Genomic DNA, 25,361 nt, shown 5'->3' on the forward strand with positions numbered 1-25,361 from the left:
CATAGTTTCATGTTCAGAATGTCGTTAGGGCGATTGTCAAAAAAGTGTGCCCTTTGCATATTTGTTGATTTCAACGGAGCGTTTGACTACTTAAGCTGAAATCGAGTGGAGCAACGGTTATAGGAGCTTGGCTGTCCGGAAATTATTCTTTGGCGGACTTACTCTTTGGACAGAAAGGCTTCTCTAGTCGGCATGAATGGGAGTATGGAGATTGGAGTCGTTCATAACTGCGCTGAGGGTTATCTCTGGTTCATATATTTGGATTCTCTCCTTGGCCAGCTCGAGCCACACTGTAAATGGTGTGCGGATGCGCACCACCTCCTTCTGCTGGTCGAAGGTTCCCCGCGGTCCGAGCTAGAGCGGGCGGGAGAACATCTCTTAGAGATCCTAAAGTCTTGAGGTTTAGGTGTTGGATGAACATAATTATGGAAAAAACGGTGATTATGCTGCTTAAGGACAGATTGTTGCCGTTTCGTCAACCGAATGTCCGGATGAACAGGGTCAGTATCAGGTATGTGACGCAAGTCAAATAATGTATTTATCTCCACACTTAGCCAACGTAAAGGTGCGACTGCAGGCAACCGTAAGCAAAATACGACGCATTATGAGGGGTGATTGGGGTCTCGGACGTCGTGCTGTCCGCACCCCCACTTAACCTGGTTAAGAAGGGGCTTGAGTCTGTCACTACTGCGGAATGACTGAATTTCCGATGATGATGCGAAGAGAGAGGGATATTAAGGGAGCAGGAGGCTATTAGATGATAGGATTAGGTATAGGTGGCAAGAACGTTGGAACAATAGTTCTAACGGCCGAGTGACTTATGAGTATATTCGAGACGTTCGGTTTGTTGAGTGTAATACTTCGGTTTTTGTTTCGAAATGCCGAACAGTTAGGGTCGTTTGCGAATTAGGATTAGATTTTGTATGAGTAGTGTGTGAATGTGATGTGTGTATGGGGTCCAACACCTGGCCACCAGTCCAGAGCTGTATGTAAGCTCAACAGGTAATAGTTACAATCTGACCGGAGATTTAATTTTGGTACCATGCAGAAAAGGAGCCTTTGGAGTTCGCTCCAACCGGACTGGCTCTTCGGGGAGTATTGTGGCTATTGTGGTTAAAAGCCAAATGCAGGAAGAACTGACCGTTTGTCAGTTGAATGTGGAGTTACATTGCAACCCGATTCCGGACTCAAAGTATTGGGTTTTTTTTTACGTGGCAGGTCCCAACCCCAGCGCACAACCATGTAGAGAGGATATTACGCCTTCTCACTTTAGCTCGCCTTCAAACGGAAGAATACTTGATCTAGGACAGTAAGTAGTGAGCTGTTTGAAACATATGTAAAAGAATCGTTTCTGGCCACTCCCAAGTGAATGGCAATCAGAGAACTTTCCTCACTTTTGTGATCAAATGCCTCCATTAAATTCTACCAAAAAGAATTATGCAACAAATGAAAAAGAATTGTTCGACATAATTTGGGCATTAAAACATTACGTCATTATCTTTAGATGGAGGGCTTTTATTGAGGAATTTTTCCCAAAAAATTGCTTATAAACTAGGAGCAACAAATGTAGTTGGAATCAAAAGTGTTCAAGGTGTACGCTTAAATGCCTACTGCAGCTTTGTCGAGCCAACAAAAGCAACTCCTGGTAAAAGCAAATGTAACGGCGGTAATGAGTCTTCGCAGCGATCAGCTGAGAGGGAGACTAAGCAAGCGCAGTCAGCAGTAAACAGCAATCGGACATCAACGAATCCACTGACAGGAGCCACTATGCAGGTACCAGCAAGCACCCGCACAGCGAAGGAAAATAAAATGCAAGGCGAGAATGTACCAAACAAACAAGGGCAATCAGTTCAGACTGATATTGATCGTTACATTAATGTAAAAAGGAAATCGAGTTCTATTAAATCAGCGGTCAATACCATAAAATTTCTACCAGGCACGCCAACTAGTAAAAGGCCTGAAATTCTTAATGGCAGGAGATTTGCCTTACTAAGCAAAAAGTCTAACGACAATGCAAAGGGTTTCACCACAGTCGTGAATGCCAAACCCCCTCCAATCTATTTGCGTGAGCGGAGCTCAAATGCGCTTGTTTCCAAAAGCATTATAATAGGCACAAACAATTTTCACAATGTGCCCTTGACAAAAGGTAACATATGTATATGAAACAGAAATTCAATCATACACTAAAAAAAGTTTTATGGATATTGTAAAATTCCCATCAAATAATAAAAAGAACTACTACTCTTACCAACTGAAGAGCTCAAAAGGCCTAGTTATTGTCATAAAAGGTATAAAGTCTTCGATAGATTCTAAACATGTTAAAGAAGCATTGGAAGAAGGTGGTTTTAGTATAAAATCAGTAGAAAATATTTTTAACAGGAACACAGTCATGCAACCAATGTTTAAAATAGAATTGATGCCAAATTCTAATCAACCAAAGAAAAACAAAACACATCCGATTTACAATCTAAAATATCTGCTCCATCGCAGAATATCAGTTCAGGAACCACATAAAAGAAATGGTTCGGTACAATGCACAAACTGCCAAGAATATGCACACACGAAATCATATTGCACCCTGCGCAGTGTCTAGGTGATGATATACATCCCACATTTAAATGTACTCTTAAAAGAGAGGATTTAACCCTTGTGTTGCCACCCGGGTACCCGGATACCACCGGAGTGTATTTTGTTGAATTATATTTTTTCTAACAAAGATAGGCTAACATCCTCTTGGATCCCCATGGTTTAACCGATTACCTAGCGAATTGTGCATTTAACATAGTTTAAATTTTTTTCTAACTTCAGTAATGTTACATTTGAAAATTAAAACACGTCTCAGCCACCGGGTACCCCGACAGAAGTTCGGCGCAGTTCGAATTATACATTATGATTATAATTTTATATTATATGTATCTAAAAGGAGTAAATAAGTATCTATATGATAACTATAACAAAAATGTTAAAATATGTATACTGTATATAATAATAATAATAATTTTATTTTGCGACATGAAGTTACGAAAAAATTAATGCATTTTTTGCTTTTTGCACAGTGAAATATAATTAATAATTTGAACAAGTAAATTTGAATAACTAAATTTTAAGAATTAATTAAAAAATTAAGAAACATTTAAAAATTACTGATTGCAATGTAAACATTTAGAAATGTTCACCGAATGCTGATCGCATACGGGCTTATCGCACTCAACGCAGGATTTCCGTGTCCTTCGGCGTTTGCGAATAGGCTGCTCATTACAAATGTAACAAGATCCAACCACAGCTCTTCTCCCAGTGGCGTCTCGACGTTGGTCATTTTTGGGTACCACCTCTACTATTGACCTCTCAAAGAAAGTTTCGACTGCGATTTTCGTAGAGTGGTTTCGCATTATTTGCTGGTTCGGGGCTCGCTCTTCGATCATCGGCATTGTTAATTCTCCTGACAATTGTCGAAGAAAAAGTCTTCAGCGGCCATCTACACGTTCACCGTTGGGTGGAGTACCTCGAACACATTTGATCCATGGTATCAACACTAGCTTTTGTTTGATATAAAAAAAAAAAAAATAATTTCTGGTTTTTTATGAGCTGCATCAGAAATTTAATAATCATAGTGCATTGTACTAAGAAGTATTACAGCTTTGTTTTTCTTTTTATTTTATTCATATTTTTCGTATTCAATTTTCGATAAAATTAAAATCCCATCGTGGTAAATAAATCGTGTATTTATTGTATTTACGTTACCTCAAAAACTGTGCTTTCGATAACTCCTCCATCGTTTTATTTATTTGAGGTATATAAATAAAATACAATTATCTTTACTTAACTTCACAAACTTTTTTCAATAGTATTGCAATAAATAAATAACTACGAATATCGATATGTAATGCATACACGCTAACGAACTATCCAAACTGACTGGAGTGATTGCAGCGAGTCAACGACGGAAACTTTACTATACAGTTACATTTATTTCACGGCATTTTGAACGTTTCTGAAGTACAAAGCAATTCAGAGAGCAACCTGTTTCCCCACCACTCGAATTTTACGCAACTGACCTTCGCCAAAACGAGAAATTTAAGATAGAGCAGCGCGCGTTTATTCCTGATTTAGGACTATGAAGGTGTCTGTATATAATTTATATGGGACATTCCAGTAGAAATACCTTTCTAAGATGTCAATAAATGGATCCTGATAGAATGCACTCATTTATTTTGACGTATAACGCACATATTATTATAATTTGCGTACGGGTAATCAGGTACCCTGCAGGCGGCAGACAGTGTGATTTTTTTTGGGTGACAACACAAGGGTTAAATAAAAAATGTAGTAATTGTGGTGGAAATCACACTATAAACTATATAGGTTGCCCTATATATAAAGACTTAAAAACGAAACTGTCTGTCGGAATTCAAGCACGTCGTAACCAAATGTTAAATATTCCTCCTAATGAAAATATTGAAATCCCCGTTCATATTTCAAAACCAGTAAATCTTTAAGACAATGCTACACAAGGGAGCTATGCAAACGTGGTGAAAGGCAATACTGCACAAATGCAATTGCCCTAAAACCAACCAAATGGAAGCGTTGAAACTATGATTTTCAACCTTATCCAATGTATGACATAATTTATGACTTTAATGCAAAATATGATTCAAGAGATAATCAAATCACAAAACCAAATGTTGCAAACTTTTTTAAGTAAAAAATGAGTGCTAGCCAACATAAGTTGGATATTATTAGATTTCTTGAAGAAAATAATATAGACGTAATACTTTTGTCAGAAACGCATCTTGCGAATAAAAACAATTTCTTCATACCGGGGTTTAGAATCTATGTTACAAATCACCCAGATGGAAAGGCACATGGTGGAACAGCAGTGTTGGTTAGAAAACTGTTAAATCACGACGCATTAGAATCTTATGCCACAGGGCAGTTACAAGCTACATAAAAAATTACAGACATCCAATTTTAAGACTTTTTTTGAACACTAAGCTATAGACAGGTGGAGATTATAATGCAAAACACACGTAAAACAAAACTCACGACTAATTAATCGGAATGAACGACAGCTGTATCACACTATTACAAATAGAAACAATAACCTAGACATAATATCTCTTGGTAAGCCGACATATTGGCATAGAGATCGAACTTATGCCAGATTTAATTGATTTTGCTGTAATCAAAAATATAGATAAATCGCACATAACAGTTGATATACATATCGCTCATTTACTGCAAGACCGGCATAAGTCAAAAAAATCGATTCTCCAGAAAACGCGTTTAAAGTTTTCAACTGACTACAACCTTACACGGTGACTCCAATCTTACACCTCTTCTCAAGCGGAGCATATAAGAGGTATTCATATGAATTTTTCACTCAACATGAAGTATGATATAACGAACAATTCTGCAGCATTAACTCAAAAATCACGTTTTTTGATTTATGCCGGTCTTGCAGCAAATGAGCGATATGTACTGGCTTATCTTCTGATCATTATCCTGTAATAATAAAGCTGTGTGAACAACCCATATTCGTTGTTCCAAAAGTAGGTCTAATATCTTATAAAACGGACTAGCTAAAATATAAAAAAATCGTGAGTAGCCACATTAATATTGACTACAAAATAAATACAGGAAAAGATATTGACGAAAGCATCAAAGAACTCAATGATATAGGGTGATTTTTTAAGAGCTTGATAACTTTTTTTTAAAAAAAAACGCATAAAATTTGCAAAATCTCATCGGTTCTTTATTTGAAACGTTAGATTGGTTCATGACATTTACTTTTTGAAGATAATTTCATTTAAATGTTGACCGCGGCTGCATCTTAGGTGGTCCATTCGGAAAGTCCAATTTTGGGCAACTTTTTCGAGCATTTCGGCCGGAATAGCCCCAAATTTCTTCGGAAATGTTGTCTTCCAAAGCTGGAATAGTTGCTGGCTTATTTCTGTAGACTTTAGACTTGACGTAGCCCCACAAAAAATAGTCTAAAGGCGTTAAATCGCATGATCTTGGTGGCCAACTTACGGGTCCATTTCTTGAGATGAATTGTTGTCCGAAGTTTTCCCTCAAAATGGCCATAGAATCGCGAGCTGTGTGGCATGTAGCGCCATCTTGTTGAAACCACATGTCAACCAAGTTCAGTTCTTCCATTTTTGGCAACAAAAAGTTTGTTAGCATCGAACGATAGCGATCGCCATTCACCGTAACGTTGCGTCCAACAGCATCTTTGAAAAAATACGGTCCAATGATTCCACCAGCGTACAAACCACACCAAACAGTGCATTTTTCGGGATGCATGGGCAGTTCTTGAACGGCTTCTGGTTGCTCTTCACCCCAAATGCGGCAATTTTGCTTATTTACGTAGCCATTCAACCAGAAATGAGCCTCATCGCTGAACAAAATTTGTCGATAAAAAAGCGGATTTTCACATTTCGAACCGAACACTGATTTTGGTAATAAAATTCAATGATTTGCAAGCGTTGCTCGTTAGTAAGTCTATTCATGATGAAATGTCAAAGCATACTGAGCATCTTTCTCTTTGACACCATGTCTGAAATCCCACGTGATCTGTCAAATACTAATGCATGAAAATCCTAACCTCAAAAAAATCACCCGTTATAATAACTAACGTAGCTGGGTAAAACAACGTCAAGTGGTCCACGAAAATTTCGCAAAATTACCGATTTTGAAAGTTAGCAGTTCATTAGGAAGGAGAAGCGCTCGTAAGCTCCCGACATCTGTGCCGCAAGAAAAACTTTAGCACATTGAGCAACGATGAATGTGTGCCATACGTTTTAAGAGCGGTATGGGGACAAAAAATTCGATATCTTCGAAATGGTATAAACGAACAGATTATTTTTGCAGATTATTAAAGGTGAATATTTTCCACGTAGTGTGACATACTTTTCATTTTTTTAGTGTAAAGAAGACATGAAAAATTTAAATTTTTTAACCAAAAATTATGTAAAATATTATTATTTAAACAAATGGATCGTGAAAAAATATTTATAATGTAGCACGAACATTTTCTTTGACTTCACAAAATTTCATCGATTTATCTCTGGTAGTTTATGAGAAAATAATTTTGCAATTTTATAGTGCACTAAATTTCAACCTTCAATAACTTTAACAAAAAATCACGGGGTATGCGTCTTATCCCCTTCCTAATGAACTGTTAATTTTCAAAATCGGTGATTTTGCGAAATTTTCATGGACCACTTGACGTGGTTTGATCCAGTTGTCTTAGCAATACCAAATAAATGCTATAAGCCACTTGGTTTCAGAAAAATCTTTAATAGAGAAATAGAAAAGCTTGTAAATGAAAAAATCAGGGCCCGAATCGCGGCAGTCGTGAGCGAGCAAGTAATCGAATCGAGGGAAATTTCGTAACGTGTCGAGTGTGCGGATCGTCGCACTCGATGTGATACGAATAGAAATTTTATGAAATAACTTCCCTGCTGCAGCTCTAAATGACATTTTCGAATAATGAAACAAAAGAAAGAAGTATTTGAATTGGAATTGAACGTAAATATTCAAATTTATTATACGTTTATATATAAATTTACTAAATTTAGTTTTTGCAGGCAAAAAAATGAACCCTAACGTGTTTTTTTATTCAAGTTCATCTGATTCAGATAAAGAACATCACCAAAGATCCAGTATTCGTGACAAAAGTAATCCCATGGCTTTACCTGAAGCAGCGTAAGAACATTTTTAATTATACCGTTTAACTTGGTATAGATCTTATTATTTTAAATCATTTACAGATTCAGGAAGTGGTTTAGATTGACCAAAGACGCATTTACTTTCATCTTATCGGCAAGAGAATTTAACGGACATTTATCAACCGCAGTACCACTAATTCTTTAATTAGCAGCGACTTTGTCCCTCTTGGCGTGTGGAGGCTATCAACACTCAGTTGAAAACGACTTTTTAATTGGAATGTGTCAAAGCACAGTATGTAAAATTGTAGTGGATGCAGTTAATGAAATGAAAACAAAACTTTGTCCACATTTCATTAAGTTTTTGCCAAAGCATTTATGTAGGTGCACAGAATACTTTGTTGAGAAATTTAAAGTTCCAGGAGGTATGTTTGTCGACTAAATAAAGATGCTAAAAATAAATATACAAATGTTTAGTTATCGGATGTATTGATGGTACACATTTTGGCCTTTAAAAACCAACTGTGAACGAAAATATGTTTTTCAACAAACAAGGATACCACTGTTTTAATTCAATGATAATAAGTCGCATATACAAATGGATGTACTCATAAATACATAGCATACTCGTATATAGCATATGCATTTATGTACATATATATTTGGATCTGTAGGCCACATACTTACGAATATGTATGTATGTATGTATATTATTGTATATTTGCAGATTTGTGATTACGAACATCGAATTTTAGCTATTGATTCAAAATATGGTGGAGCCGCTCACGATTCCTTTGTATGGAAGCATTCTGCGCAGAGGAGATTTCTGGAGGATTTTTTTGTAGCTGCAAAATTTATTTACAGACATATCTACGTATTTTCTCAATTAACAGGAGATTCTGGATATCCTTTGGAACCATGGTGTTTGACATCATTTAGAAAACGCAAAGTTGGCTTGTGCCAAGCACGGTTTAATGAAATCCATGCAAATTCTGAGTAATGATAAAAGAAGTCGGTATAGTCCTGAAAAGATGGCAAAGTTCGGCAATGTATGCAGCGTTGCAAAACATCTGCATACAACAAATTCAACATATTTTGTTAATGAAAACAATGATACAGAAATAGATGCCGGAAATGAGACTCAGTTAACTAAAATTGATATTAGAGATCATATTATGTTGTCTTTAGATAATAATTGAATTAAACGTTCCAACAACATTTGAATCATATTTTATTTGAACAAATATTTTCAATAAAGAACTTGGAGTTAACATATCTTATATCTTCTTCTTCTTCTTTACTGGCGTAGACACCGCTTACGCGATTATAGCCGAGTCAAAAACAGCGCACCAGTCGTTTCTTCTCTTCGCTACGTGGCGCGAATTGGATATTCCAAGCGAGGCCAGGTCCTTCTCCACTTGGTCCTTCCACCGGAGTGGAGGTCTTTCTCTTCCTCTGCTTCCCGCGGCGGGTACTGCGTCGAATACTTTCAGAGCTGGAGTGTTTTCATCCATCCGGACAACATGACCTAGCCAGCGTAGCCGTTGTATTTTAATTCGCTGAACTATGTCAATGTCGTCGTATATCTCGTACAGCTCATCGCCGTGGCCAACGCGCAAAGGACCATAAATCTTTCGCAGAACTTTTCTCTCGAAAACTCGCAACGCCGACTCATCGGTTGTTGTCATCGTCCAAGCCTCTGCACCATATAGCAGGACGGGAATTATGAGCGACTTATAGAGTTTGGCTTTTGTACGTCGAGAGAGGACTTTATTTTTCAATTGCCTACTCAGTCCGGAGTAGCACCTGTTGGCAAGAGTAATCCTGCGTTGGATTTCCAGGCTGACATTGTTGGTGGTGTTAATGCTGGTTCCTAAATAGACGAAATTATCTACAACTTCAAAGTTATGACTGTCAACAGTGACGTGGGAGCCAAGTCGCGAGTGCGACGACTGTTTGTTTGATGACAGGAGATATTTCGTCTTGCCCTCGTTCACTGCCAGACCCATTTGCGTTGCTTCCTTGTTCAGTCTGGAGAAAGCAGAACTAACAGCGCGGGTGTTGAGACCGATGATATCAATATCATCGGCATACGCTAGCAGCTGTACACTCTTATAAAAATTGTACCTGCTCGATTCAGTTCTGCAGCTCGAATAATTTTCTCCAGCAGCAGATTGAAGAAGTCGCACGATAGGGAGTCTTGTCTGAAACCTCGTTTGGTATCGAACAGCTCGGAGAGGTCCTTCCTGACGGAGCTTTTCGTGTTGGTCAACGTCAGTTTACACAGCCGTATTAGTTTTGCAGGGATACCAAGCTCAGACATCGCGGCATAAAGGCAGCTCCTTTTCGTGCTGTCGATAGCAGCTTTGAAATCGACGAATAGGTGGTGAGTGTCGATTCTCCTTTCACGGGTCTTTTCCAAGATTTGGCGCATGGTGAATATCTGGTCGGTTGTTGAGTTACCAGGTCTGAAGCCACACTGATAAGGTCCAATCAGTTTGTTGACGGTGGGCTTTAATCTTTCACACAATACGCTCGATAGAACCTTGTACGCGACGTTGAGGAGGCTTATCCCACGGTAGTTGGCGCAGATTGTGGGGTCTCCTTTTTATGAATTGGGCATAGCACACTTAAATTCCAATCGTTGGGCATGCTTTCATCCGACCAGATTTTGCAAAGAAGCTGATGCATGCTCCTTATCAGTTCTTCGCCGCGGTGTTTGAATAGCTCGGCCGGCAATCCGTCGGCCCCTGCCGCTTTGTTATTTTTCAGGCGGGCAACTGCTATTCGAACTTCTTCATGGCCGGGTAATGGAACGTCTGCTCCATCGTCATCGATTGGGGAATCGGGTTCGCCTTCTCCTGGTGTTATGTGTTCACTGCCATTCAGCAGGCTGGAGAAGTGTTCCCTCCATAGTCTAAGTATGCTCTGGGCATCGGTGGCTAGATCACCTTTGGGGGTTCTACAGCAGTATGCTCCGGTCTTGAAACCTTCTGTAAGCCGCCGCATTTTTTCGTAGAATTTTCGAGCATTACCCCTGTCGGCCAGCTTATCAAGCTGTTCGTACTCACGCATTTCGGCCTCTTTCTTCTTCTGTCTGCAAATGCGTCTCGCTTCCCTCTTCAACTCTCGGTATCTATCCTATATCTTATATATTGATATTTATTTGTGAATTTTTCTCTTTAAAATATCAAGCTCATGAGTTTTAATCTGCAACTCCACAGCTTTTATTTTCATATCTGCAGTATGTACCTCTTCTTTTATTTAAAGAGGTCTCTCCTTTAGAGCAAATAGTTTCTCAAGATTTTCATTTATTTGCGTTTGCGTTACTTCATATGCGTGGAAATTGCATTTTAAAAGAGAAACTTTTTCACTTTCGGCAGTGGACTTCGTTTTACATGTTTTTTTTCGCACTGCGACTGGTGGATGGTGTCGGATCTTCTTCTTCCTCGCTATCTATAATCATTTCTACCAACTCATTTAATACTTCTTCGGGCTCTACATTTCCAAAAGATTTTACTACGGTCAACCCTTCTACAGCAACATCTATCCCCGTAGCTTGGAGGAGTTGTTCTTCTGCTGCAGTTAAAAGTTTTTCCTCGTACCGACCACCAACAGTACTTTGTTTCGAGGCTTTGTTGAAAGAAATTTTCTTTTTTTTGTTGTGTTTTTGATCAGCAAATACCTATTTTTGTATTTTATTATTATTTTAATCATGTATTATTTTATTTTACTTACTTTTCGCCAAGATTTAGCATCTTTCGTCGGTAGCTCGGCAGCGTTCAGTTTTAAAGTCAATGCCTCCCATAGCTTATTTGCTGCAACTTTGCCTTGCCCATAATTAGGCAAAATATTTTTTGCCAAGTCCTGATGCAGTCATCAAATTTTTTTGACACATACATATTTATTTTATTTACATTGGTCCTTAAATTATTAGTTATAATTATATTACATTATTAGATGTTAAATAAACTAAATAAATGAAAAATAACTTACATTTTGCCCCTCGGATTATTTTAGCTGATATATTCAAATTTTTTTATATAATTTGTGCTATAAAGTTTCTCAAATAGCTAACGAATGAAATTTCGATTCTTTCGTACAAACGAGAACTCGTTATCGAATGAGAAAATTTCAAATTTCAAAAGTACGTGTTCGATAGCGAGTACAACGATCCGAAAACAAAAAAAAATAAATTTCGCTCGTTAACGTGTGCCGCGATTCGGGCCCAGCTGTACGTAAATCAGTTGTAATTAAAAAAAGCGCTTTAACGTGAAGTAGAATTCAATATTGAAATTTAAATAAATAAGCTGTGTCCAAATTCAAGCAAGCAAAATTCCCTTTGGAAAGCTCAAAAGTCCATGAAGCTACCAATTGACTGCAACATACCTATACGAGACTTGGGTGCAAATTAGGCTCGAAATGACGAGGAAAAGGCTGATTGTTCCAAAGAACAACTTTGAGCTGTCCAACTTACCCAATACAGCTAACGAGTCACTCGAGTCTTTTAAGACCTCACCTTCTGAAACTATTAGAATAATAAAAGAATTTAATCCAAAAAAGTCACCAGGACATGAAAATATTACCCCAAAAATGCTAATTGAGTTACCAAATATTGATGTAGAAGTGTTCTCTTTGCTCTTCAATGCAATTCTGAGTATTTGATACTGTCCAATTTCATGGAAAAAGTCGTAGATTACCTTGATAGATAAACCTGGGAAAGACTTAACACAGCTGTCTTCATGCAGACCAATCAAATATTCTTGATCTGGAGAGCCTCTCCTATCGGAACATGCCCATTTTATTTCCGAAATCCTGGGACGGTATTCTAAGGCCGACCCTGTAATAAATACGAAAGTTATCAACAACAGATTTCATTAGGGGAAGCACCACTACCACTAAAAGAGGGAGAACAATTCGATATCGACATTTTAAAATTTCTTACGTGCATCGATACTTATTCTAAATTTTTAACAATTAAATATATTGCAGACAAATTAAACTTAGAAGAAAACAGAAACAACTAAGGAAGGGTTATGTTCGGCTGCAACCGTAGATTTTATACTCTTACAACTTGCAAGAATCAAAGCCATGGAAATACTATAAAACCAGTTATACGAATATAGAGTAAAGTCAGCTAGGGGATATATGCGGTCACCCCGAAATTCAAAAATCTTTATATTAAGTGTATGAAGGGTAACGCAAGTATTGGCCCGATTCAACCCATTTGTGACAGACACACCATTATAAGAGAAGGATTATTCCTTAATTTCAGTTATACATACCACACAGTGACCCCGGGGTCTAAATATTCGGTACTAAGGGTCTTGAACAGTTTTTATTGGATTTAAACAATTTTTAGTCATACAAATATACACACCAAAATTTTATTCGTGCAAAGTTTTATCACGTTTTATTAATTGCTTCTTGATTTGTGTACTTGAAACTGAACGAAACAAGTGGAATTTAAAATTGTGTTTTATGGGAAGTAGGTGTGGTTGTTGTCCGATATCGTCCATTTTCGCAATGTGAAATAAGAATGTAAGAAGAGTACCACGTACGAAATTTTACCGAAATCGGTTGGTCGGGATATGCGATTTCACCAAAAAGTTGGCGGTGCCACGCCTATCGTCCAATTTTCACACCGGCTCCCATAAAGCTCTCCCATACTATCTCGGAGGTAAAATTTAATGTCTCTGGCGTATTTAGTTATTGATTTATTATAATTTTAGTTGTTTTTAACAGTAACGTTATATGTGGAGTGGGCGAGGTTATCCACCGATTTCATCCATTTTTTATAAGATTTGTACTCAGCAAATTTAGTTGTTGTAGCTTAACTTGTTAGAGGGCAGGGCCAAGGATACTTTTCCAAAAAATTTTGCCCACAGATGCCCTTTTCTACTGCGATCCTCTATACCAAATTACAGCTTTATATATTAATTCAGTACTTAGTTATGGCACTTTATTTGTTTTCGGTTAATGGCTAAGAAAACCACATACAAAGTTTCATTGAGATACCTTAATTTTTACTCACTCAAGTTACAGCTTACACGGGTACGGAGTGAATCTGTTAGATCGAATGTGCTGGAATGAGAATTTTTAATTTATAAGTTTGAAACGATTGTCATGAGTTATGGAACCAGCACTGTTGATGCGTTCTGCATCATGGCTGAGTAAATACTGTCCATACCAAGGGATTTAAAGGAATCGAAACCATTGAATGCCCAAAGTATTTTGTCCTTCGTTGTGATATCGTAAGTGACGTACTCTACGCTATTTCCTACAGGAAAGTTAATAGCGAACGTACCCTCTGGAAGTCTTATTGACTAGTTCTTCCAGTGATTCCTCACTGCACCTACATATTACAGTCTTCACATTTTTTGCGTATTAATCAAGGTGTGGTCGGGAACTTGGGTAGTAGTTTCCTAAGCCTAGCTACTTCGGTTATCTTTTTTAAAAAAGCTGCAGAAGGCCGGGAAATATGCAAAGCTTGATGGCCAGATGTAGCAGTACAATTGGAGTGCGCTATTTAAGAGAATTGCCATGGTCGTAAACTGACTATTTCCCACCAATATATTAGGAAACAAACATGTTTCACTAGGTTAAGGGCTATTTCAGCAAATGACCAGAGCTATACACAATTCCTAATCAAAATGCTCAACCAGTAGGGCAAGTAATTATTAACAAATGAGTTAGGAGATATTGTATTCTATCGAAATTGCGTTCTGACCATGGAAGAAATAAGTTCTAATTTAGGGGAAGTGCCAGAAATAGCGTATCAAAAACATGTACAAATTCAGTACATAAACAGTCCGTTGGCAAGGTAGAAAAAGGCAATCGAACTTAGAGTAGTAACGGTTGCTTTACCGCGTTATGGGGCTTTGTCGGGGCGGTAGGATGCTTATCTCATGGAATATCATACACGGAATAATCTACTAAGATAACCACCGTCGCATCTCAACAATAACAAACAAGTGATAACAGACACCGAATTTCAACAAACAAATGGCAAACAGATAATAACTAATTCATTTCAATAACAACAAACAAGTTGCAACCAGATAACAGCAGTCTCATCTCACTAGTATAAATAGCTGTAAGATCTCATAAGAATATCCATAAAGGCACGCATTTTGGCGTAGCAATAAAAATATAAACAAAAACTCATGGCTTCAAAGAGAATATTTCACGCTGGACTCACGAGATAAACGTCAACAAATTTTCAAATTATATGCGATCAATACTACACAGGCTCTAACAATAAAGGTAAATACACTAGAAGCACAACAATCCTCTCAGATAGTCACTACGACAGATCATCATATACAAGCGGCACATTATGCAGTCATCACACAAAAGACTTGGAAATCGCATATGCAATCGCAAGTACAATTTACCATGACAATGAGAACATGCAGTTCGGTTTAAAGAACGCGCCTTCTATATTTCAGCGATGCGTAGACGATATCCTACGTCCATATATTGGCAAGTTCGCATATGTTTACATTGACGATGTACTCATATGTATATTCTTCGTCACCCGAGAACGAGAAGATTTCAAACGAGAAATCGTATTTTTTTCCAGGGTTCAGTCGAATACCTCGGACATATAATACAATCACTGTAGATCCAAATAAAATTCAAACTAAAAAGAATTATCCATATCCAAAAAATTTAAAATAAAAAATTAAAATTTTAAGTGGTGAAAATTTAAATGTAAACGCGTTTTATAAATTTGAATTTCGAGAGCATTCATTAGCGGAATTTCTGGTCATACATCTAAGCATGGATGCTCAAAATGTACACAAATTGCAAAGATAATAAATGGAGTTTGAACTTTTAGTACCTACTCAGGTGTTTTGATAATTTATAACGATTTTAAAAGTAGAAAATATGTAAACCATCACTCTAAGTTATACTTAAATAATAAATTCGTTTTTGAAAAAGGTAATGTGTCTATGGTATCTCAAGTTCCATTAGATTGTATGCATATAATAGAATTAGATTTAATGCGTAAATTTTTGAAAACATTAGTTACTAACAAAGTTTTCGAAAATACCAAAAACTAAAATTCTTTTAATATCAGACAAATTAATATCAATGTGTCGAAATATCCCAAAAGAGTTTGCTCGTAAGCCACGTTCTCTTGACGAATTGCTAAATTGGAAGTCAACAGCATTCCAGCAATTTCTTCTGTACACTGGTATTGCTTTTAAAAATGATATTTCTGATGACCAGTATTATGAAATTCTTCTCTTGCATTGCATTCATTTTGCATATGATAACTCTTTTTGTAGAAAATTTCCTTTAATATTCGGTAAAAACAGTGTTTTATATATTTTTAACAGTTTACTGCATTTAAAAGAAACTGTAGAACCAGTGGGTAATCCAATTTCAGGTTCGTACTATGCTTTTGAGAATTATTTACAAAGCCTTAAACGTGTTGAACGAAAATCCACTCAAATTTTTATGGAAGTTGAAGAGGATACAATTAAAGTTTCAATTAGTTCAGAGCAACCAAAATTATTAGGAGGTATATGCATTTTTAAAAATTTTGTATAATTTAATAATTTGTATTGAATAATTTTGTATTGAGTTCAAAAAGTACAGACAATTTTTGTTATATTAAAGGCAATATTCCAATTGTTACTCAATCGCTTAGTGATGAAGGTCAAATAATTGGAAGGAAGCTCAAAAATTTTTGTAGTTGTTTTTACGAACCTTTCGAATCAGAGTCGATAGGGATATATCTTAATATATAAAAATCACGTGTCACATTGTTTGTTTTCGATGGACTCCTAAACTACTGAACCGATTTTAATGAAATTTTTAACACTGTGTGCAGTTTGGTCCAACGTGAAAGATAGGATAGTTTATAACTCTCCTTATAGTCGCATTATTTATTTATTGCAAATTATTTGTTTATTATTAGCAAAGAGCTATCCACCAGTTGGTGGCGCTAAGTGCGGTATGTTACAGTAGATGGCGCTACATTTCTTTCGAAATTTTCATGGATTTAGGCTGTCATAACAAAAGCTGCCACTTGCTAAAAACATTAAATGAAAATGCGTTGTTTGAAGTTTATATTATTTGTGGTAAAGTTATACGAATCTATGACTTCCAATATTCTAAATTTAAGGAAAAATCACATACAATCCGTGAAATAAATAAAGTTATGTACATACATATGTATGTATGGTCAGACAAATAAGCAATGCTGCCACTCTTTTCCCGTAAATCTTCCTCGAATTTGGGAGATTTCAGAGGAATTTAGGAAATCGCAGAGCTGATTTCTGCATGTATTTCCTGTAAAAAAAAATTTCATTTAGTTGCATTTATGTATATGTAGAATTTTGTATGGCTAATGCCCGGTTTCACAGTCCATACATAAGTTGTGCCTAAATAAAATCTTAGCTAAGTATTGTTGCCAACTGAGTAGTCGTTTGCGTTACACAGTCAATGCTTAATTTCTATAAAATTTTATTATGATATATGGCAACGCTATGGGCAACATATGTTTTACAAATGTCATTCATAAAAATATGTTTGAAATATTTAAATTATAACAGACAATACATAAATTTGGGAGCAAAATTATATCAAAAATTGATGAAAACAACAAAAGAACCCCAAATTTCATCACTAGCGAGTCGGAGCACCTATGGGAACTGAAGGAAAAATATAAGCTGATATTGAGTGCAAACGAACGGACACTTGCCCTACGCTACGAAAGATGTCGCTGAAAATTCAAAGCAAATTCAAAACAAAAATCAGCTGTTATTTAAGCATGGCCTCCCATTTTCAGTGCTTAAGAATAGTAAAAAAGAACTGCAACCAAATACGCAGTGAAATAGATTATCACTGGCTCAGTAATCAGTCGTTGAATATGTATTACGAGTATACCACGTGCATTCCAAAAGACTGATGTAACCTTTCCAGCGCACTTTTTCGTCTTTCTACGCCTGAGAACCGGTTCCTCATGTGCAGTCCACTAAAATGACTGTCAATTGGACTCCAGTAGGAGTCCATCATATCAATTGAGCTATGTATCTATAGTCACACACCGACGCAAAAATTCGGTTTTATTCCGATTAAAGAGCACTCAAACACTTCTCAGAATCAGTTATGCGCTGTTTTTGTTAGATTATGAACTTGCGAGGCACCTACTTTGCACAGAGCTTTCGCCTCTTTAGGGCATCGTCCAGGTTAGCAAATATCTTTTCAACGATGGATTTCCCTGAGCCCAAATTCAACAGTATTTTCCCCAAAAAGCCAAATGCTTTATTAACACACGAAATGCTTTAAGATCCATTTTTTTGTAAACTAACAAAAGTTGCTTCACAAAAATGTTATAACTCATGGAAAAGAGCTATCCACCAATAGTTATAATCCAACTAATAGAAATCATATAGATCAGCCACAGTGAAGCGTGGACGGGTCCTCTAGTGTACATATATAGTTGACTTAGAAGCAAGTGATATAGAAAAGTCTTTCACTTTTTTAGAAGTTCAATCTAAGGCTGTTGGAATACCGTATGAGAAGGATTTAGTTTTCATTAATTATATATATATGAATATTGTTAAAATAAAGTTCAAACCATCAAAATGAAATCAATAAAACGTATGGACTTTAATGCTCAAGGTATGTATATAACTAAATAAAATTATTTCATTACTTTAAGATTAAACTTTTACAATATTTCAGCTAAAGACAGGAAAGAATGCAATTGTCGGATGTTCCAAATTTGAATCACCTGCACTTTATGTACATAAGTATATGTTTGTTTACATTTATTTACTTATTTTAGATCAACTCCAAATTTGCATGGAAGTAGTAATCGATATGATAGTTGGTATAAATAAAAGGAATCACACATTGCTGAGGAAACGTCTTTAACGGCAAAATTTCTATTGTTATATCTGTCTAAATGCAAAAATAAATAACGGCAAGCGCGAAGGTTATGTAAGTTTTTGTCAAATTGCATCTTAATTTTTTTAAAATAATTAGTTTTCTTTTCAGTGAAATTTCTTTTCTATGAAATCACTTTTAGACCGGCAGGGGTGGTTAAAAATCTTAAAGAGATATCGACGGATGCTGCTGTCCAAGAATATAATGTTACAAAAGTAGTATTTAGTTGTATTTGTATTGCTATGTGCATCCCTTATTATGAACAATAGCTGTAGGTATATGGAATAGCATTTGTCTTGTTGTAGACATCTTGCGCCGCGGCTGTCTGCTTGTCGAAACAATAGACATCTGGCGCCACGGCTGTCTGCTTGTCTAAGCAATAGCTGGATTTGGCGCCGTATGTTCTGGTAATTTCCAGACGCAATATTCTAGAAGGACACGTCGGCATCAGCGAGAAGTGCGTGGCTATATAAGCCGTGGCAGCGCCAACGTAATCAATCAGTGCTAAGAGTAAACTGCTATAGTGTAGACGAGTTGTGAAATAAAGAGTTGTTGAATTAAATTAAACAGTGTTGATTTTATTTGTCAATCCAGAGATACGAACCTAACAAAGTAAACTAGCAAGCAGTAAATTCGTAACAATAATATTGAGGGAAGTCATGGAAAAAATCTTTAAGACGTCTGGAGAACTTTTACTCCACCCTAATAGGTAAATAAATACTGTTTACTTTTTTCAAGATATTATAACTGTTTTAGGTTAAGTTTGTGATAACACTCAATTATATATTGATTTATGAGTAATATTTTTATAACAAAAATAGTTTTTATTTGAATATCTTTGTATCAAATGACAATTTGATAATAATTTGAGGATCTTGTTTTGGTGACTCCTTATTAAAAAGGATTGTATATGGAACTTCATTGGTAGTAGAGTGAACAATTATATGGTTATGAGTGAAAAGTGTTTGTTCAATTTCTAAATATTTTAGCTCTTTATCACCTGAAGTGTTGATTATTCTAAGTTTTTCATTTAAAGTTTTATGTAGTCTTTCATTGTCACCTATACCAGTTTTACCGGTGGTTACTTCTACTTTTATATTTAATGAATTACACCATTGTTTAATGTTTATATTATTTAAACCTTGGTCTTGGTCGATTTTTAAAGTTTTTGGAGGACCCTTACAATTAAAAATTTTTAGCAATGCTTTTTTGGATTCCAGCCAGACCAATGCTTTAACTTTTTCTATCATAGCAAACTTACAGTATAAATCGATACATGTTAAATAATATTCATTATTCCATTTCCAAAAATCTATAACATATTTTTCTCTTATTTTGTAAATTGGCGGTGTAATTTTGAACGGCATTTTGTTAGAAATATGATCGTTCTTACAATTATTACACAGTTCACATTCATTTATTATTTTGGTGATTTCCTTAAGATAATTGGGGTAATAATACTGTAATTTAAAACATTTTGCAACCTTCTCTATACCTTGATGAAATCCATTTAAATGGATTTCAAGTACTTTACTTTTAAAATTTGCAAAATCTGTAATGTTTTTTAATTCTGTTGTACACCGATAAATCTTGTTGCGACTTGTTGTTATTAGTGTCTTATAAACGTTTTGAAATTGTATAAAATCAGTATCATTGGGCATAAAAATTGTTGTATTATTTTTTAATGAAAGGGTTTTAATTATATCTTTAATATAATCAGAAGTTAATTCTTTGTATGTAATTACAATTAGGTTATTAAAAAAACTTTTGTTGTTGTAGTTGAGTCTTTACCATCTCTTATTAATTTAATTTGATTTTCGAATACAATTAATGATCGCTCTGTTATCTTAATAAAACTTTCAGAATCTTCATCGGCAGAATGAACAGTGTCTACGTTAGATTCAGATTCTTCATTAAAAAAGCATTCCGTATTTTTAATACGAGAAAGAGCATCTGCTACACGATTTTCTTTACCTGATATGTATTTTACGTCAAAGTCATATTCATTAAGCCGAATCTTCCATCTTTGTAACTTGGAGTTTGGTTCCCTTAAGTTGTGGAGCCATTGCAATGGTCTATGATCACTATTTATTAAAAATTTCCTGCCGTATAAATATGATCTAAAATATTTGGTAGCCCAAACCATGGCTAAAAGTTCTTTCTCAGTAGTTGAGTAGCGCTGCTCATGTTCATTGAGTGTGCGACTAGCAAAACAAGTTGGATGTCCCTGTTGACTTAACACTGCCCCTAATGCCATATTTGACGCATCAGTCGTCAATGTAAATATTTTTTCATAATTTGGATACGCCAGAATTGGATCATTAGTAATTAAAATTTTCATGGTGTTTATATGTAGCTTCCAGAAATTTCTCAACTGAGCTATTTATTTTATTGTCTTTTTTAAGACAATTAGTCAAAGGTTTCGTTATTTCAGAAAAGTTTGAATAAATTTAGGATAAAATTCCGCCAAACCAAGAAATTGTTTTATTTCTTTTTTCGTTTTAGGAACGGGATAATTTAAAATTGCTTTGATTTTATTAGGGTTAGGCTTAATACCTTCTGCCGTTATGATATGACAAAGAAATTCGATTTCTCTTTTGAAAAACTCGCTTTTGTCCATCTGAATTTTCAGATTTGCTTCGTTTAATTTGCGAAAAACTCTGTCTAGAGATTCTATGTGTTCCTGTAATGACGTACTGAACACTACAATGTTGTCTAAGTAAACCGTACGATCTCTCCCTATTAGACCATCTAGAACCGTATTCATCAGTCTCTGGAAGGTGGCTGGTGCATTTTTAAGCCCAAATGGTATTCTTAAAAATTCAAAATGTCCGCTCTGAGTAGAGAAAGCTGTTTTTTTCCTATCTACCGGATCCATTTCTATTTGATGGAAGCCTTGCGCTAAGTCTATTATTGAAAAATACGTATACCTACCCAGTTTTTCGAGAATTTCATCCATGTTTGGAATGTGCTACCTATCATAGATAGTAATACTATTGACTTCTTTGGTGCTGAATATGGGGAATCACTATGAGAAATGATTTGATTTTCAACCATTTCTTTTATTTGTTTGTTTACTTCAGATTTATGAATTTCAGGATATCTATACGACTTTACATATGTATATTGGATCTTCAAGAACCGTTTTAATTCTATGTTTTATTTTATGAGTAAATGTGAGTTTGCCCCCTTCTTTATAAAATATATTTTCAAATTTAAAAGTTTTTTTAATTTATTTAACTCTTCTGAATTTAAATCTTCAAGTCTAAATGTACTATCTTTAGTTTTATGAATTTCGTTCATATTTTATTCTTGAAGGCAATTATCAAAATTTTCAGAATTTGATTTATTCTTGAAAAAGTTATACCGAACACCATTCATATGTATCATATCTTTTTCCAGATCAATTTTAGCTTTAAGTAGCTTAAGTATATTACAACCGAGTAAACCGTCGTAGTTATTCGAGAAATTATAAACGAAAAATTTCAGTTTTTTCATATGTTCATCGCTAAACAATTCTTGGGTTTCATTTAGACAAACTTTTCCTATCGCTGTTGTTAATGTTATTGGCTGAACATAAATAATCTTTTCGTTGGATATTCCAGGCTTTATTAAACTAACTGATGAACCTTTGTCGACTAAAAATTTATAATATTTTTTTATTAAATTTCAATTCAATTGTGGGAAGCCTTCTGAGGCTGTTAAGTGAAAATTTACCTCATCTTGTTTCATTGGTTCAGGATAGCCAAAGCGTCTTAATCGATATTGGTTTGACCCATGAATCTTATCTTGTTTTAAATTATTTAAGTTTCTATTAGTATAAATGTTTGCAGAATTGAAAGGTGTATGCCTAACTTGTGGGAAATTATTATTTTGTAAAGTATAATGTTGATTGCTATGTTCATTGATAAATTTTTTATTTTTATAATAATTATGTACTAACTGATGAACCTTTGTCGACTAAAAATTTATAATATTTTTTTATTAAATTTCAATTCAATTGTGGGAAGCCTTCTGAGGCTGTTAAGTGAAAATTTACCTCATCTTGTTTCATTGGTTCAGGATAGCCAAAGCGTCTTAATCGATATTGGTTTGACCCATGAATCTTATCTTGTTTTAAATTATTTAAGTTTCTATTAGTATAAATGTTTGCAGAATTGAAAGGTGTATGCCTAACTTGTGGGAAATTATTATTTTGTAAAGTATAATGTTGATTGCTATGTTCATTGATAAATTTTTTATTTTTATAATAATTATTTTGATTGGACAATGGATAATTTTTTGAAAAAGTGTTGTAATTGGAACGAACTGGAAATTGATTCGTATTGGTTGCAAAATATTCTATATTACTATTATTATTGTTATTCATATAATTAGGTAGTTTCGAATTTGCATTAGTTCTTTGAATTGTTTTTTGTTTAGAGAATTGTTTATTACTTTCATAAACATCGTTTTCTTTTAAGGGGTATTTTAGTCTAGAAATTTGAAAAAATCCAAATTTTCTTTTCATATTTCGAGTTTTGATATTCAAAAATATTTCCCTAAAAGGATTTTTCAAAACTCAAATTATTTTCAAAGTTATAGCCATTTAAGTGAGCGAATATCGTATAACGTAAAACTTTAATCGCGTTTTTCTCGAAACTACTATTTTCAACATTACTCAAGTTCTAATGAACCGATTAACTTGAAATTTGGTGTGAACCTTCTTTATATATCTCTCTATGGTTGGAACTAGGATTATTAAAAAATTTTGATTTTTACTATTTTTAAAAAATTTTGATCTTTGCCAAAAGACGGGCAAAAAATTCAAACAGTTGCCATTTACTGAAATTTTTTTTTATATATTCTAGTTCAGACGTAGCGGCATTTGTACTGATTAAAAATCTTTTTATTTTTTTTTCGGATCACCCAAAGTGGTGGAATCGTGTCAGGAAGGGCGCCCTCTTATTTTCAACCGCCGCCACGCCACCACGCCGCAATTAATCAAATTATCACAAATTTTTTTTTTTATTTTTTTTGCATCCTTAAAATATCAATAAATATCTGATAAAAATTGGATAGTAAAAATGTTCTTAGTTTTTTTTTATTGGACTTTAAAAAATGCCGTTAAATAGCATTTCTAGACCAGAATACCCCCTTAATATTTTGATTGCTGACTTAAGGTCGATAGCAAGGTTTGCGTTTATTACCGCAGTTAAATAGTTTGGCAATTCCCTATTTAATGTTTTCAAACTTATCTGATCTAATTCATTATACAAAAATATTTTAGTTGAACAACTTTCATTTTTTAGTTTGATAACATCCTTTACTTTACAAACTTCTAAATTAATCTCTTCGCATAGTAGCTTAACATTATTTTGGAATTTAATATTGCTTACTTCTAGGATTAGTGTTGAAACTGCCGTGTGTTCTCGGAATTCATCTATAAGTAACTGCCTCAGCGTCATCCAATCTTGTGGTTTCTCTCGCCTTCACTTTTATGACACAGTGTAGATAGAATACTTTCGTCTCTTCCGATATAACAGGAGACTGTGGCATGATCGTGTCGACCCCTTGAATAAAGAGTGCTAAGTAGTTTCGATCACCCTCAAATGGTTGAATAAGTTTGATGTTTTGGATCGTCATTTATCTGGTTTCTCCCTCTATTTTGTTGTTTGCCTCTTTAATCTTAATGGATTTCAAAATCTGGCTTAGTTCGTCCACTTCTTCTTCCATAAACTGTTTGCTTTGTGTTTATTCACCTTCGTTTCTAATGTTGCCTTTTCTTTCACCAAATATTTAATCGCACTTCTGACATTCTGCATTCGTTTTCTTACTTCAAATTGCGACGCCAAAAGAAATCGGAATTGTGCCGAATAATTTATCGTATATTAATTATTTTGATTTTATTTTATTTTTTTTATTCTATTTTATTTTTAACGTATTTAACGTATTGTGATATTTTTGTTCCACTTTTCCATCGTAACTTAGTTCGTTTTGTTTGTTACGATAATTTTTTCTTTTTCTTCGCTTCGACCATGGTATAGAGGAGTAGGGAAAGTCCCATTCACCATAGAAAAAGGGCCATTCACAGTCCTTAACCTACCCCTCAAGTGTACTTTCACAATAACAACATCATGGCCACCTCTGTTGAATAAGGGTGGCGAGAGGTTAAAACGGGTTGCAGAAAGCCAAAATGCTATAATATTAAATTATAAATTTATAGTACTATATTTGTAACTGAGCTCAGGCTACTACCGGGGTCACAGCTGGCGGATAGTGGACGGCCTACGCTAAGTAGGTTAGCTGCGAATAGTAATACGCAGCCCCCGACCAAGAGCTGCAGGAGAGGGGGGCTTGGCTCAAAACGCCTAATACGCCCAATGAACCTCCGGCGAAGAGGCGAGAAGATGCCGCCTTCAAATAAGAGTCCACAACCCCCACCGGGGTTGCACCGAGGGAGAACCTACCCACGAGAGGGAGGCAACAAAGCGACGAGGGAACCATACAGTGAGTAGCACCAACAGTGCTCAGACGCCGGCGAAAACCCTGGGCAAGCGCCCATCACAATCGAGGCCAGTAAGGTTCTGATTATGGAATACTGGAAATCAATAATGGACTAGTCTGACAAAGGGCTGGGGAGGGCAGTATTCTATCACCTCAGTAGGCAAGAGTGACATCTTACCGAAATGGCTGGTAGGCTAATACTGCTGTCACTTCCGTCTCGTTAAAACCCTGGCAGGTCTTGAAGTACGTTCAATGCACGTCGCCAAAAATAATCTTTTTTGGCCGTACAGGTTCAGTTGA

At 35.4% G+C, this 25,361-nt stretch overlaps 1 protein-coding gene and 2 long non-coding RNA genes across 4 annotated transcripts in view; 2 read left to right on the top strand and 1 right to left on the bottom strand.

Annotated features, from left to right (window-relative positions):
- Nucleotides 1-25,361, bottom strand: part of LOC125775445 (uncharacterized protein K02A2.6-like) — a 139,426-nt gene that overhangs the window by 43,436 nt on the left and 70,629 nt on the right. The gene's annotated exons all lie outside the window — the stretch shown is intronic.
- Nucleotides 12,521-15,516, top strand: LOC115066246 (uncharacterized). Its single transcript, XR_007421255.1, has 2 exons — nucleotides 12,521-15,053; nucleotides 15,119-15,516. It is a non-coding gene; the product is annotated as an uncharacterized LOC115066246 (long non-coding RNA).
- LOC125775719 (uncharacterized) lies at nucleotides 17,411-20,713 on the top strand. Its single transcript, XR_007421326.1, has 3 exons — nucleotides 17,411-18,308; nucleotides 18,372-18,629; nucleotides 18,687-20,713. It is a non-coding gene; the product is annotated as an uncharacterized LOC125775719 (long non-coding RNA).

Source organism: Bactrocera dorsalis, chromosome 1 (assembly GCF_023373825.1).
Source record: "Bactrocera dorsalis isolate Fly_Bdor chromosome 1, ASM2337382v1, whole genome shotgun sequence".
Taxonomy (NCBI): domain Eukaryota; kingdom Metazoa; phylum Arthropoda; class Insecta; order Diptera; family Tephritidae; genus Bactrocera; species Bactrocera dorsalis.